Below are 17,180 nucleotides of genomic sequence, written 5' to 3' on the forward strand. Positions count from 1 at the left end.
CTTGAGGAGACTAAACTAAAAATCAACAGCCTACTGCAATCATTGCCTTCAAGTTTAAAAAGAGTAAAAATGTTATTAATGAAGTAATATTTAGAAGACCTAGTAATCTGTTTATGCAACACCCCAACAATACATAAGCAGCATTTCAGCAAGTTCATTCAAAAACGTGTATGACCTTGTAAAGCTATGTATACACACAGATTCAAAGCCCCTATAATTAGCATTTGTATAAATCAAAGCCACCCCAAAGAAAAATAGCTGAAAGTGGAAGTACTACAGCTTGAAAGTCAGACACATTCCTTGAGAAGGCAGAGGCTAGCAAGTGCACCATTATAACTGCTGAAGTAATTTATAAAGATATGCTCACTAAGCTGTAGTACAGTTTAGAATTTCATTCTGCATTCCTTAAACCCATATCTTAATGGAACTTTAAAATGGAACCATCATCTCCTACTAAACATATTTAAATATCTGGGAAAAAATGTAACCAATGAAACATGCCCAGTTCTTTCAGGCAACTCTCTAATATTGATGTGGAAATTGGTCAACATAATCTACCTACATATTACAGTATAACACCAAATTGCATTTTCCCCTTCTCCTGTTTCTCTATGCCAGCAGTAGACTTCAGTGATGAAGAACACAGACATTTTTTAAACCTCTCAAGTGCCAGTACTGTGCAGAGCTAAAGGCAATTCCAGTACACCTGTTTCAAGTGAAAATTACTGATGGATCACTGAGTGTGTGCATGTCTCAGGTAACTTTAGTATTCCATAATAGTATGAGAAGAAGAAGCATGTGAGCTTTGCACAATTTTTTCCAGCCATTTCATTGATTATTGCCCAGATCTAAGCCACATGTAGGATACATTAAAACAAGGTGTTTCCAACTGATGGGCAGTTCATGGAATAACAAAACTAATGCAATGGCAAACATTTCATCCCTTATATTAGGAACTTGCGTTTCGCTTCTGATGTATGCTCATACTGCATATATTAGGATTGTCAGATAGTATTACAGGAACACTAAAAAGCTCACTGCAAAGACACCCAAACCAAATGCAGAGCATCCAGTTTAGACACATCAAAAACGTGTTAGCTTCAATTCACAATGAACGACTTAATTGGGTTTTTTTGTTGTTTTGGGGTAGGGCTTTTTTTGTGTTTGTCTTTCTTCTTCAAATCTTAGTCCAACTCTTCAATACAGTAGGTATAGCAACTCAGCAATACTGTCTTGATGAACAGCAGTCTTACAAACTCAAAAGCTGGGAACACTGCACTAGGAGGGAGGAGGGAACAGAAGGACAGGCATAAGGGTGTACATATATCAATGCCAAAGGAGTAGAACATAAAGGAATTAACATTTTAAAGGAGAGAAACAAGGAGTTGATATTTGAAATTATAGTAACACAAAGTCTGGAGCTGATAGTTTCAGAAATAGCAGCAGATTGCAATCTGAACAACAGCATTTTCAATACGGTGCCTGCATACACTTGGAGGCAGGACAGACTTCTCTCATTAGGCTGTAATCCAACCTCGAAGTTTTGTGGAATAAGACTGCTTACACAATTGGCAACTGGAAATTAAGCTGTTCTTTCCATTTCACTCAACTAGAAAAGACTTGTTTCTGTAGCTTCTGCCAAAATATTGGCATTTGCAAACCTGGCAAACACCACCTTTACTATGCATTCCTTCCTCTCCCCACTTCTTCCTCCTCTCCAAGTCTACCAGCAAACACAGTATCTTCATCAAGATAGATAATCCAAAACTTTTGCTCTTGTTACAGACCATCTAAGATTTCCAAGCTACAATCCATTTCCAACATTCTACTGTGGAAGAAGGCTAGAGGAAGAAGAGATATAGAACAAGAGACTATTTCTCCTCCTTTTTCAACCTTCTGTCAGAAGACAGGGAAAGGGAGAGGTCGCGGGAGAGGATAGGAACTGCATTCATGGCACTAGCAAGCATGAATCTTTCCAGCAAAAGACATTTAGGGGATATCTTGCTCCACTTAATGTCTCTTTTCACTTCCTTGTCATCTGGGCATTCAAAGTGACTGTTCACTTCCTGCTCCGATCCAAGAACGTTTCAAGAAATAAACTGGCTTCATCCAGTGTATTTGTTACAGGAATCTTGTAGACCTGAAATATTCCCTCATGCACACAACTTCTTGTTAAAAATAAACTATCCAAAGATGGGCAGCAGGTGAGCATTAATGCAAATCTTACCTGTTGCAACTCACATCTTTGTTTTTATGTTTTTAACGCTCAGAATTTACAAACTGCACCTGCTCTTCTTAGCTTCAAGCGTAGCTTTTGAAGAACTGCCATTTAATTGCAAACAATAAGCAACTTAGTGACACCAACTATTCTATTCCCATATAGAGTTAGTCAGCATCTTCTCTAATGTGACATTGGAATTAACTGTCATAAAAAACAGTTTGTCAGTTAAAGGGACTTTTGGACAAACTCTTGCAAATCTCCTTACCTTAACAGGAGATAAGATCACAGAACGGCTTGAGTTTGAAAGTTACAACTCCTGCTGACATGGACAGGGCTGCCACCCTTGAGTGCCTCCAGGGCTGAGGCATCCACGGCTTCTCTGGACAGCTGTGCCAGAGCCTCACCACCCTCTGAGGAAAAAATTCCTAACATTTTACCTAAATCTTCTCTCTTTTAGTTTAAAGCCATTACCCCAGCTGTCCTATCACTACACAGATGGCGTAAAAAGTCAGTTTTCCTATTGTTTGTAAGTTCCCTTCCAGTACAGGAAGGCTGCAATGAGGTCTCCTCAGAGCCTTCTCTTCTCCAGGCTGAACAACCCCAAATCCCTCAGCCTTTTTCTCGTAGTACAGGTGCTCCAGCTCTGTGATCAGTTTTGTGACTCTCCTCTGGACCCTCTCCCCAAAAGCTCCACATCCCTCCTGTGCTGGGGGCCCCGGGCTTAGATGCAGTACTCCAAATGGGGCCTCAAGAGGGCAGAGCCGAGGGGGACAATCACCTCCCTCTCCCTGATGGCCACCTCCATTTTTGATGCAGCCCAGTACTGTTGGCCTTCCAGGCTCTAAGTGAATACTGTAAGCTCATGTCAAACTTTCAATTCACCAGAACTCTCAAGCCCCCTTCCCCAGGGGGCTACTCTCAATGAATTGTTCTCCAGATATACACATCCAGGATTATCTCCAACTCAAATGCAAACACATTGCACTTGGCCTTCTTGAACCTCATTGAACACTCACAGGCCCACTTTTCAAGTGTGTCCAGGTCCCTCTGAATGTCAGTCTTTCTTCTGTTGTATCAACTGCACCACTCCTCTTGGTGTCATCACCAAATTTGCTGAGGATGCACTCAATCTCACTGTCTAGGTTCTTGATAAAGATCTTGAAGAGACTGACTGCTGGGGGGCACTACTCATGACTGACCACCACCTGGTCATAGAATCATTGAACACAACCCTCTGGCTGTGATCATCCAACCATTTATCCACCAGTAGTCCAACCTTCAAATTCATCTCTCTCTAATCAAATATGCTTACTTGATCTCTATGCCAAATCTTGTCAACTCACATCCAGAAAAATGCCTCAACTACTTCACTACCAACAGACAAGTAACATATTAAATGATCTGTTCAGAACTCTAGTGTCTGTTACTGAAAATGCCAAAAGTTTAACATAAAAATGTACCAACATCTAAGGCTCTCCCAAAATAAATAAACAAATACCAGCACTCAGTAATTGGCGTTCTATGATAAACATGGAAATAGTGAAACTGTGCACGAAACAATTACCAGTGCCTAATGACAGCCCATCCACTAACATTTCACCATATTCACAAAAGCTCACATAATTCCATATCAAAATAGTTTTCCAAAAGCTGTTACTCCTCCACACACTATATAGCAGAATCCAACCTTGAAGATTTTAACTGAATGAGAACATGTCAAGTTTTATAATAAAGTAACAAGCATCCACCATTTTCTTCAGAAACAAACTTGTATCAGAGCTTTCTATTTTGCATAGTCAAAGGTACTAACAGTAAATATATAAAAGAACATTTTCAAAATACATTCCATATCCAGTAAGTTATTTCTTTCACTAAAAAACAGATATTGAAGAGTTTACGCCAACCTTCTACGTTTCCAAGAGCAGTAGATTAAGCACAGGCAAGATTTGGAGAATTCATCTGGGGAGTCTACAGTTGAGCTGTGTTTGACAGACAACATTCCATCACTAACATCTGTCTGTCTAGAGCAGATTGAAGGGAACTACACCTATTAAGTAGCCATCCTCCTAACGTTAGAAATAAACTGTCCCCCTCTGACACACTCTGAGATTGAAGGAGATTCCTTTACTTCTCCTCCTGGATGCAGAAATTCACAATTAATTCATTATACATTAAGTGGTAGAGTCAGCCTCTATACAATAATCTCCATTTCTCTTAGTAACATAACACTCTTCTGCGGGTTTCTGAGTATGTGGCAAAACAGCCAAATCACTGCTAGGCCTCTCAGCACTGCAGGGAGTGACAGACCAGTTCCAACTCTGCTTTAGACAAAACAAGAGATGCTTAAACTTTCTTGCTTTCACCACATTAGTTATAGACAATTAAGCACGCTTTTTGGTGTCCTCATTCAAGCCAAGATATTTGAATCTGCACATAACACCAGCCTGAGCAGCTCCAGATATCCCTTGTACTAGAGGAAAGAAAAACACAGGTACCAAGAACTTTGTGTTTGCTTTCAGGATCATTTGGTAAGTGGATTCTTCCACTCAAGCCACAATGATGTGGCGAAGCACACTCCAATTGCCCAGTTGCTTACATCTGCAAGAGCCCCTATAATTATTTCACCACACAGAAGTAACAGCAATAATGCAGGTTTTGTGTTTGTTCATCCCTTGGTGCCTGAAACAGTTGTAGGAAAATGTTTCCCATCTCTGAGGAAGAAAAGGATGAAGGGATCTCAGGAGCAATTGCAGTTGCCCTACCTTATTGAAAATAAATGTCCCCAGGTATACACAGCATAAGTTTATTAGTTAGTATTAAGTTTACAGCAGAATTCAAACAATCTGTTGCATACAGCCACTGGATCATAGGTTTTCAAACTCACATTTTGAAGATTACCCAAGCTCAGGGTGGATCCTATTGGAAGATAGAGAGCAACAGTCATTCACTCAAGAGAAAAGTGCTTAACCCCAGAAACTCTAGCTGAGTAAACTCAGAGCCTAGAAGTGTGTCAGGAGTGACCGGGGAAGGAAACTAATGAACCTAGCCACTTCTCCCCAGTGCTCTTTCCCTTTTCTCCTGCATGTCCCTTCCTACTGTCCTATCCCTTTCCTCTAGAGCAGGTTCTGACTCAGTTGATATAGATGACAAACATGGGAGAAAATGTCCTGGGTTTCTGGGGGCTTGTTTTATGGGTTAAATTAAGGTAACAGAAAGGCTTAATGAGCACTGGAAGAGTAGCTGGAGCATCCAACTGTGTAGAAGCTCCTTCTGGGGAGGCACATCCTCAGACTCTCAGGTGTGCTGGAGAGGGAAGCAACAGCGCTGAGATATTTGCCTGCTCTTGTACTTAATCTGTATTTCTGTTTTGTTTTGGTTTTTTAACAAACTTTACATTGCTTTTCTAAGCAACATCGTCTGAATCACAGAATGGCTGAATCTTGAAGCAAATCTATTTTTTGAACCAGCAAGTGCCATCAAGCAGTGGAGCAACTTCAGAACAGAATCAGAAGCAAGATTGCAGTGAACTAACAGCAAGTGCAGGTTTCAACTTACCACATATACTCAAGAACATACTGGTGAATTAGATCATTAAGGAAAGTTCAAAGATAAGAACTTCAGTAGAAAATGGTATCATAGGTTTGGTTTTCAAAGTTTAGTTTCAACTCTCATCTTTTTACTTCCCAGGAAAATAAGGAAAAGGTTTCCATGAAAAGCTTGTGGCTGACAAATTTATTCATTCACACACTGAGGAAAGATTACCTGAGTTTTACTGCTCTTTTGAAACACACCCCACTAAGGGCGCAGATCCAATGGGAAAAGGAAGTGGCAGAAGTCTGGCAATCATATAAGCGCTGTAAGAGTTCCAGAAAAAATGGTACGTATCTGACAGGTATGGCCTCCTGTCTATAGCAGGAATCAGCTGCTATGTAGGTAGAGCTATTCTGGCACATGTCTCACCAGAAGCAAACAGACCCTTACATGCAGCATATAAAGCAGATCAGATAAGCAGCTCAACTAAAGGTTGACGTGCTCAAGGATAACTAGAACAGCTAACTCAGCTCAAAAGTCCACAAATCACACAGGCAAAACAGGGCTGAAAAGCAGCTCTGGCGGCAGATGGAAGATACAACACAGGTTTAAACAAACAGAACATAGCCAAGCAGAAAGGAGAAAGAAATCCAATCAAAGTAGCCAGGTGGAACATCCAAAGACAGATGAGATTCAGGAGTCCTCTCAGAAAAAAAAGTGGATGCTTTATTGTGAGATCACCTCACAATACAGTAACTATGAACACTGGGAAAAATTTTCCCCCAGGAGATCTTGTATAAGAAGCATTTATTCAATAGGTTAGAAAATACTAAACTGATAAAACGCTCAACAATTGAATGCGGTAGAGATGAAAGAATGCACTCAAGCTTTCGGCTAGATACACAGAAACGACCTAATCAGCTCCAAGAATTGGAATCTGGCAACGAAGTTACTGTTACTATCCTTAAAGCTCACAGTAAAGCACACATACAGAAATGGTCCATGTAGTCTGTAAATTTAACACTGGCAAATGGAGAACTTCCTTTAAAGCAGTCTTTAAGCTGGAGAAGGCTTAAAACAGCAGCATGCCTAGGTATTGTCATGCATCACCAAAACAGTAACCCTCCAGCTGTTCAGCAACCAAGAGTTTCTCCAATCAATTTTAGAATGGAATAAGCAGGAATTTTGAAGGAAGAATGTCTTAGGAATAACAGGAGAGAGAGGGTGTGTAGGACACTGAGCAACAGTAGCATCCTTCATTAGAACAAATATTTTTTAAAAAATGAGAGCAGTAGTGAAGAAAAAGTTCTTCTGTACAGGCTCACAAAAAAGCAGCATAGTACCTGTTAAGTGAATACTGATGTGATATAAGCAGATGGATACATATGGTAGAGAGGGAATGCTGTAGCGTCCTATTTCTTTCCAACTACACCTGCCTTTGACAATGGTAGATGTTCCTGGAGGTCCAGCTTTTGTTTCGTTAGAGGGTAGGAAAGGGAGAAGGAGCACCACAATCACCTGAGTTTGCATGAGAAATAGGCAGGTAGCTTGTTGTAGCAACCAGCCTGGGAAGAAGAAGGCCAACTCTGTCCATCACTGCTAACTGGGAAGGTGTCGGCTCCAGGAAACTTGCTTGAGGATGGAGAGAGTGAAGGAGATGGAAATGAAGACGTGTGCTGCTCGACTTGCCAAACCTCACTGCGCGTTCTAAGTTCTCTTTGAAATAAAATTTGTTGTTACTTGGCTCAGAAACACACTGCAATTTAGAAGCCAGTTGTAACACTATTCAATTTCAAATCTCTGTACTTGATGATTTAAATAGGTGTATACAAACTGTAAGAAAAAAATGACACATTAAAACCATTTATCTGAAAAATGGAAAAAGCTAACAGAATGAAAAGGCCTTACCTGAAATTGACTACAGCTGCATTTGAGAAGTTTGTCAAAGCTCTCAAAACTGAAATTAAAGAACACTAAAGAATTTTCACAATCACTATCTTCAATAAGAAAAAGAGAAGAATGCTGAGCAGCCATTCTAAAAGGAAGAAAGCTAGAGCCCACTAATTTACTAGGGGAGTCTCTTCCCATTACAAAGGTCAACAAACTTCTTTTAAGCCACTATAAGAAACACATTTCATTTATTTCATATCGGTGTGAATGTGCTCACATTGGTCACTGAAGTGCAAAGGATAAAACAAAGGCCCCTCTTACTCAGGTCCACTTAAACTTGCCTGAAATGCATCCTAAGAATGTGGGAAGAACATACATTTATGTATCATACGTATAAAAGTAACTAAACCTGCCTGGTTTCTAAATTGTAGTATACATATATTTAAACATTTGCAGAGCAGGAAGAAAGTTATCAATCTGTTAGACTACTCCCAAGCTCAGTTTAAACGAATTCAGACACTGTTGCTGAATCAGCATAAACACAGTCTAAGGGTACCTAAACTGCACTGTTGCACCTCTCTGACCTGCGTAAGCACAAGGAAGGAGCCAGAGCATATCTAGATGGTCAGCATCACCTTGTGCACAAATGCTGCAAAGAAAAAAGGCTTAAATAAGCTGAAAAGTCATTTCCTTCTTGAAGTGATATGTTTCCAGAGTCAAAGCTAGGAATCAACCTAATCTGAATCTTTAACAAGTTGTGAAACCATATTGCCATACAGTAAGTGTACAAAGGGTAAACGTGCTTGCATCAATTCAATATTGCATTTGAAAATCAAAAATGTCTCATTAACCAAACATTTCATAGAGTACATTACACTATCAGAGTGGAAAACAGTGCTAGTCAATGTCCAGGTCATTATCTTCTCAAGTGGACGATACACAGAAGAAACTTCTTCCGAGGACTCAGAGCTTTAAGATTTGGTGGGAAAAATGAAAAAATACCTCTGGGGCTCTATTCTTTTAAATCTTCACTTTGTATTTGACCATCAAAGCTAAAGCCTCACTTGAGAATTTCACTTAAAAATAGCTTTAGATGGTATATTTATTTATGCCTTAGTCCAAAACCCAAATGCAAAACTAAATTATCCAAGTTTTTGAAGCTCTTCTCAAAGTAAAGCTATTGTAATAGAAACTTTAACATACTGTATATGGCATGCCAGTGTCAATGATGCATTGCTCTGTCATCTACAAAACATTACACACACATCCACTATGCAGGCACAGGAACTAGCTCTGCTGTCTTACAAAAAGTTTGAGCATTCAACTTTACAGGGAGTAATGAATACCCCCAAAAATTTAGGGAGAAACAAATGAAATGTAAGAATTTTCCTTGGATAGTTTCCACATTGCTTTTCTTCACTTCACGGCATTGAAACCAACCTTGATTTTAACATGATAAAAGAAGTCTGTGGAACTAATCCTAGAAACCTCTTTCTGTTTCCTCGCTTAACACCTCCAGGCGACAGAAGAGACAAAATGCTTCATTTGCATCCTTAAACATTAGAAACTGCGAATGAGTCTTTTCAGCTGCAAATGTTATTGCATCTACATTTCCAGAAGAGAAAGAAGGTTAAGCAGCCTACTCAGGTTTACGTTAACTCATCTCTTTTTAGCACCGTGACCGGCACAAAGAGCAGAGAATGTGGAAGCTTAACAGCCCAACCTCTTTCTTCATTAAGTTCAATTAGATCCTGGAAATGGATATAGCTGCTGATTACACGAAGATAAAGAGAAGAAATCAGTTATGCACAAAGGAAATAGCAAACACTAACAAGTGTAATCTTAGTATACCCAATCATCTAGCCTCACGAAGACCATTTCATCTTTCATCCAAAACCAAAAATTCTACCAGTTGTCTTCGTTGCACAGTTTTGCATTCAACAAAGCGCTACTTGTAAACTCTCAGTTTTAAATGCAACGTGTCAGTGCTGCACAGAACTACCCTGAACGTGTCAGTAAGGTAGGAAAGATTCCCTGCTTGATGTGTTATCTTATCAATTTAAGAAGACATTTGAGTCATAGCTCAGTAACACCATTAACTGCATTCTGAAATAAAGCAGTCCGAGTACAATTTCTTCCTCAAGAGCAACATATCTCCTAAATGAAAACTTTTTTTTACTATTACAATTCCACCTACATTGTATTTTTAATTCATTTAGAGTGAAAAAAAGCACTTGGAATTACCAGACAGACTAAATTCAGTAGAGAAAGTTAGCAGCACTTTATTTTCTAGGCCACTTGGCTTTCAGCCTGCTAGAAAAAACTTCAGCTTGGCAGGCAATGCTCAGTGAGATGTTTAACACAAAATATACATTTCTCTAAATGAAAAACAGGCACTTGTGGAGAAAAAGCAGGATAGAATGATGAGGGGAAACAGAGGAGCACTCTTCTAGCCAAACCAATACTTCACATTACCAAGGACTGAGTTTACCACATGCATGAAATCTTCAGTATCTGAACACTGTTTCAAAAGATACAGCTTAAACACTTCAAATAACAATGTTAGAACCAATCAAAGTGCATGGACACGGAACAACTATTCCTCATATGGCTATCTTATCTCTCATTTTCTACAGGATGTATGGGAAGCTCTGAAAATGAATGCAAGCCTGTAGTCTGATTAGTGCAGTAGTAATGCCATAGCTTCTAGGGTTGTTGGGTTCGTTTTGTGGGTTTTTTGTTGTTGTTGTTTTTTTTAAGGAATAAGAGACAAAAGAATACATTTAGAGATCAAGAAATGACAGGAAATTAGTACCACTGTTGAGACATTGCACGGAGCATGGAGTCAAAAGATATCAACTGCACGCCTGCAAGAAATTCCGTAATAAATCAGAACCTGAAGGAAAAGAAATAAAGTTAAAAGAAATTATGAGTATTTCTGCAGGTGTGCTACAATGTTTTCTAAGTCAGGCCATGTTGATAGTGTATGTTCAGACAACCAATCAAACCCTGTGAATGCTCAAGCTCCCAAAACGAATTCACTGATGAGTTAAGCATCATGAATACTGGTATCAATAAGTGAGCCTAGAATGATCTCCTAATAACCACACTATCTATTGAGAAACTGGTCAGCAAAGCACACCAATTATGCTGAAAGTTATCATTTCTCAAATGCTGTAAAAGAGAAGGATGCTGAAAAAATGACACTTCATTTATACATATGAGATTGTGCCAACTGCCCGGATCAAGTTTTAACATGGACAACTCCATTCTACCTAATGAAAGCTCTCTTTTCTCAGTGGGCTAGTATAATTCAGCATCCCCCACCCCACCCTCACACAGCAGATACTAAATTACTTCCTGCAAACAGCTGCCAGCTCTGACACAAGGGAAGATGATATCTAGCCTACAGAAGTAGCCATACTAGAACATATTCCTTAAAGACAAAGCAGCAAAATCAACCAAAAATTGTGCGTGTCTACACGTTGACGTACTTTTGGGTCAATTTCTGGGTTAGTTTCTCTCCCTAGACGAGACTTAATTCACTGAACCAACATACTGCCTGCTACCAAAGCCTGCAGGTGCTGACCCTGCAGTTAATAAAAAGACACCAGCAATGGAGGGGCAGAAGTGACAACTGCCAGCCAAGACTGCCACCAGTCATACTGGGAGGTACACAGCAAAAAAGTGCATAAGAAGGACCACTAGTGAGGATGGGGAGGCACTGAAACAGATTGCCCAGAGATGTGGTAGATGCCCTGTCCTGGAGACCTTCAAGGAGAGGCTGGATCAGGCCCTGAGCAATCTGATTGAACTGTGGTGTCCCTGTTCACTGCAGGGGAGTTGGACTAGATGGCCTTCAGAGGTCCCTTTCGACTTTAAGGATTCTATGGTTCTATGATTTTTACCTCTGGACAAAACTATGATGCTCTCTCAGTTCAAAAAGCAAAAGTAATTCCCATCAGATTAATGAAATGATTCATGTTTTAAACAACAACAACAAAGACATCCAAAGGTTCCCATCTCTGAATGATGAGCTCATCTAATGATACCAGGAAGTCATCACAGGATGCAATAAAGAGCTAGGAAGAGACAGCTTGGGTCAAGCAGTGAAAAAGGGGAACTCCTTGCAACAGCTGTGGAAGCATTAGGAAAAAAGAAGCTGCAGTCTGGGAGTAATACTTCTGCAACAGTCTCATCATTTGAGCAAACACTCATACACATATAGGATAACAATGTCTGACAATACAGCCATACTAAAAAGATATTATCTCACAATTCTGTTAAGCACGACTGTCTTATCTCCTCCATTATTTTTAAAAGGATGCACGTGATAATATTACTAATAGAAGACTAATAAAAAAAACATTAAAATCATTCACACGGATCCTTGGAGAAGACTGCGGGCTAATTACCCTGTAATGATAGATAAACAGCTCTTACAGCTGCCCACTGAGAGGAGCTCAATACACTGCATTTAAGTAAATGAAAAAAACTGATTTTCCCTATTTATAGTGGAAAGTATTCTAAGAAGTTTCTGAGGGATTTCATTATGTTCTAACAGCCAATTCAGTTCTTTGGTACATACATTGCTCTCTCTCCAATTGTTATTTAAGCCCATCTTGCATCATGAAGAATATGGTAGACATTAAGGAAAGGGACGACAGCAAATTGGGAGCAGCCCTACAGAGGTCTTGGGGTTCTGGTGGATTAAAAGCTTCATGCAAGTCAACAGCATGTGCAGTTGCAGCCCAGAAAGTCAACATTACCCTGAGCTACATCAGAAGAGGAGTGGTCAGCAGGGAGAAGGAGGTGATTGTCTCCCTCAGTTCTGCCCTTGTGAGAAACCATCTGGAGTACAGGAGGGATGTGGTGCTGCTGGAGTGGGTCCAGAGGAGGCCACAGAGATGATCGGGGGGCTGGAACACCTCTCCTACAAAGAGGGGCTGAGGGAGCTGGGCTTGTTCAGCCTGGAGAGGGGAAGGCTCTGGGGGAGTCCTCATTGTGGCCTTCCAATACTTAAACAGAATTTATAAACAGGAGGGAGACCAATTATTTTTACACAGGCAGATAGTGATAGAACAAATGAGAGGCACTGGCACACACTACCCAGAGAAGCTGTGGATGTCTCACCCCTGGAGGTGCTCAAGACCAGGCTGGATGGGGCAGCCTAAGCTGGTGGTGAACTAGATGATATTTAAGGTCCCTTCTAACTCGAACTATACTATGATTCAAATGCACTGTCCTCTTGAATGTGAATGTTCAAACAAAACAGTTAGATACCTCTGTAGTCAAACTTAATAAAATTAAGTGAAATATTTTTGTTATCTTCAAGTAACAAGAACACATGCAACCATATGTTTTTTTCTAACAAACACCATTCTTACTCTCACATACTCCTGCATGAACAAAACAAGCAGATTTGGCCTTTTGCCTTCAATTTAAAGGTAAACAGTTTCAAAAACAAATAAAACAAAGAACTATATGTGATCATAAACACCACTAAGTATTTTGACTATGTATATTACAGTTCTTGGCTAGCATGCTTAAGCAACAATGGAATTGTGCATATTTTAGTCTATTAAAGAAAATAATGGAACATCAGTATTACAATAACCACAGTGCTACAAGTTTGGGATAACAACCTCTCATATCAGCATCACAAATGAAACAAGTCAATGATGTATATCAATATGTCTTACTTGAGAAGTTATAGGAATTTATGAACCAATCCATGAAATCCCCTTCTGGCTCTGTTCCCCATGAACTACAACCATTGTGAACTCAGGCTGAAACATCATGACAAAAATACCTACTATATTAACTCAAGTAAGACAGCTTCTGAGTCTGAAAGACAAATTTGCTCTGGTAGCTAAAAGAGGAACAGTTTTTTGGGAAATACACAACCACGTTCTTCCTTCTCCTCCTGCCACCTCTCCCAACAGATGGTCTTGAGAGTTGAACAGTCTGGCTTCACTCATTCTATAAAGTAATTAGACAAACAAATCTGGATCCTGTAAATAAGCATGTGTTTGAAATTACGTATGCTTAAACAGTTGCAGGATGAGGGCCTAAATTCCCAAATTTCAGCTTGTAGAGGAAGTCAACCTATTAAATTACAGCAATAATTCTGAAAAAAAGTTGATATTTCTTTATTTTCAAATGTTCCCACTTTAATGATGAGAGGTTAAGAGTGGACAGTGCACAGCACAGAGCAGGGAAGAAGGTAACAGAAACTAATAGAAACTGGTCAGATATCCACAATTATTTTTTAAAATGAAAACTGGTGTCTCAAAAGCACCTAAGATGGCATATGAAAATGGTGAAATGCAATAGAAGTTCCAGAAGTCCAACCTCTTAATTTATTCCTTGGGCTAGATTTACTTGGGAATTCTTAGAAAAATTCAGTTTTCAATCACGACTAAGGATGTTCAAAGAGTCTGTGTGTATAGATGATGATTCTCATGAAACCGCAGAGAAATCTGTAAAGCAAATGCAAAATATACTTCAAGAATAGCAGTGAAAAGGCAATAGAAGTTTACATTCAAAGAAAGTTGACTTTGTAACTTAATCTGGAACATTAATACACCAAACAAGTTTATCCCAATATTTGTTTGGGGGTTGTTTTTTGTTTGTTTGTTTGGATTAGGGCTTTTTTTGTTTGTTTTTAATACTTATCAGCATCATACCTGCCACAAGAACTGACATATCCTTGATATGTATTGAATAACCTTGATATGTATTGCCCTAACACACCTTTTCTCTGTTCAGAATCTGTTCGGTCAGTGCTCAGTGCTCAAAAGGAGAGGCAATTGGACAGAGAACGTGACATTAATAGCAGCAATGAAAACAACACAAATGCACATAAAGAATAAATGCAGGATGCCAGAGTAAGTCTAATTTCAGCAATGTAATCAACAACACCCAATTTTACAGTCTCAAAGCCCCCTCAACAACCCTGTGGTCGCCTGCAGACTGTTTAACGGTAGTGGCAGTAGGTTTGTTCTGATAGGATTCATCTGAAGAGGGAACAAATTTAATTACCAATGGCAAGAAACATTGTATCGTAAGTCAAACTAATGCACCTTCTGCCAAAATTGGGATCCTGACATGTAAGCTCTTCATTTTTCGTATTTAGCCCACGATACTTTGCTGGCACTAGCACTAACTTGCCTTTCTGGATTATCTCTGAACTTGCTCTAGATGATTACACAAATGGTACTCCCAACGTAAGAAAGATGGCAGGAACAAGTTATCAAGGCCAACAACTCCGCTGATCAATAGAAATAGTTTAGCTTACTATGAATAGTTTAGCTCACAGAGATTGTGAAACTACATCTTCACACAGCTGTCTAAGAGTGAAAATGGCTACTGCAGGCCATGTTCCTTCCTGCTTTGCAGTCTCACCTCAGTGCCGCTGAGAGTCTGAACTGCAGTGGGACTCGATACATTCAGTCTGGAGTCCCCAGAGGAGAGACACAGGAACAGAAAGTCATTTGCCACACAAGCTCCATCTCACGCTCCTAAAAAATAACCCACTCATCACTAAAATGACTAACAATGCCTACCATCTCTCCCTGAGAGATATATTAACTGTTCAGTAAGGAAGATCTTTTCTCAGTTCCCAAACAGTAACATCCCTCATCAGGTGAAAGATAGGGAACCTGCTTCAAGCTAGAGTTTTTGATGAGCTTCAGAGCTATTGATGAAAAATATTTCTGCATCAGCCAAATATTCCCCAAGCCCTCATCCTGCTTGAATCTTCACTGAAACTTGACACAAGAAGTCTCAAGTGGAAGCAAAGTAAGCACAGTGTTACAAACAAAGAACATAAAGCACTAGCTTGGCAAAGCTTTAAAAGAGATCATCATCACCTCTGGTGTGAAATATTTAGTTATCTTAAATATGGTGCCAAGATGATCTCTGTTCATTATCCTAGTAAGGGATCGCATTAATTATTCAGAGACAAATTTATTCCTTTCCCTTGCCAAAATTAACCCTGTGAACAGTTTTAAACAAAACACAATCTGAAGAGTGTATTTACTAGATAGACTGCGTCTATAAAATTCACTGTCGCCTCTCCAGAAAATTAAAAAGTCAAAAGCAAAAATCAATGTGGAATGAGCACTGGTAAGAGAGCTGGAGACACCAGCTATGCAAAAATAAGATAATCTGACAGAAGATACTCAATACTCTCACATACAGAAAATAGCTTACATATTAGAGCTAGCAATAAGGAACTCATTAACTCGTGTCTGGAATAAATAATCTTTCTCACTCTGAATATAAATACATTTCAAAAGAATTTGAAAACATTATCTACAGGAAGGAGAAGTTCCAAAAATACAGAAACCAGGGCCTAATGCTGTCACTCTTTCCTAGAAAACTATGCCCTTCTGACTACAGTTCAGAAACTAGAATCCTAGTACTATAGATTTTTTAGGAATTTGTTTTAAACACCAGGAATTTATGCTTTAAAAAAAATAAAAGCTATGTTAAGTAGTCTTTTAAATATATACAGTGAAGTGTAAGCTTGAATACGCAACGTGAGAAAATTATTGGCCTTTCTTGCTCACACTTTAAACAAGACTTCTGATGAAAAGATTACTATAAATGGACTACACAAGACTCTTTCCATAGGAGGAGCACGACACTAACTCAGGAAAGAGGAGAGAAAAATAAGATCCTTGAATGCTGCTTTGTTCAGCCACATGAACTGCCTGGATTTCTGAATTTAAGAGAGTGTGGGCCATAGGGTTGAGGAGATTTTTTTTTTTTTTTTTAAACTACATACAGGGATTAAGATTTCCCTAGTTATAGGCTAAGGCTTTTCTTCTTCAGAACATTCCATTTATTCCTAGGTTAGTCCTTTTTACATTACCTCAGATGCTAACAGAATTGGAAGGAAGGGGAAAAAGCACAAACCAGCTTTTCTTTACCGATACGTACGACATCTAGTACAATTGGGATTTAGCGAGCATAATAAGTTCTTTGGATTCTGCTCTAATACAGATAAACTCAACAGACATCAGTAGCACTGTAATATAATTACATTTACCATACCCTGTAGCATCTGCTACCACACAATGAAATAAAAAATCTACTGCCATTTAAGAGTTGAACAATCGAAAATCTGATTGATGTTATAACCTAGCTGCTTCCACCTCCTCTCTTTTTTTCCTACAATTTTTTGTTTGATGCTGGGCTTTATTTTCACTGCTATTTATTCTTCAGCATTACATCAAAAACATGAACAGCAATACTAAAGCAAAGAATAATCTATATTGAAGAAGATACACAGAAAACTGAGGTACCTGGTGACTTCTTCACATTGGGTGATTGAGTCAAGGGCTCTAGCTGTACCACCCAAACTGCAAAAAGCAAAGGCAAGAACTGGGAGAAGGAACTTTCTGATGTTAAGGATGACCATTTAAAGAACCTGAAGGTGCGCAAGCCCATGCAAGATCCATCCATGATTCTGAGGGAACTGGTGGACAAAACTGCCAAGCCACTACCCATCATATTTGGAAGGTCAGGG

Source organism: Meleagris gallopavo, chromosome 1 (assembly GCF_000146605.3).
Source record: "Meleagris gallopavo isolate NT-WF06-2002-E0010 breed Aviagen turkey brand Nicholas breeding stock chromosome 1, Turkey_5.1, whole genome shotgun sequence".
In the NCBI taxonomy this organism is placed as follows: domain Eukaryota; kingdom Metazoa; phylum Chordata; class Aves; order Galliformes; family Phasianidae; genus Meleagris; species Meleagris gallopavo.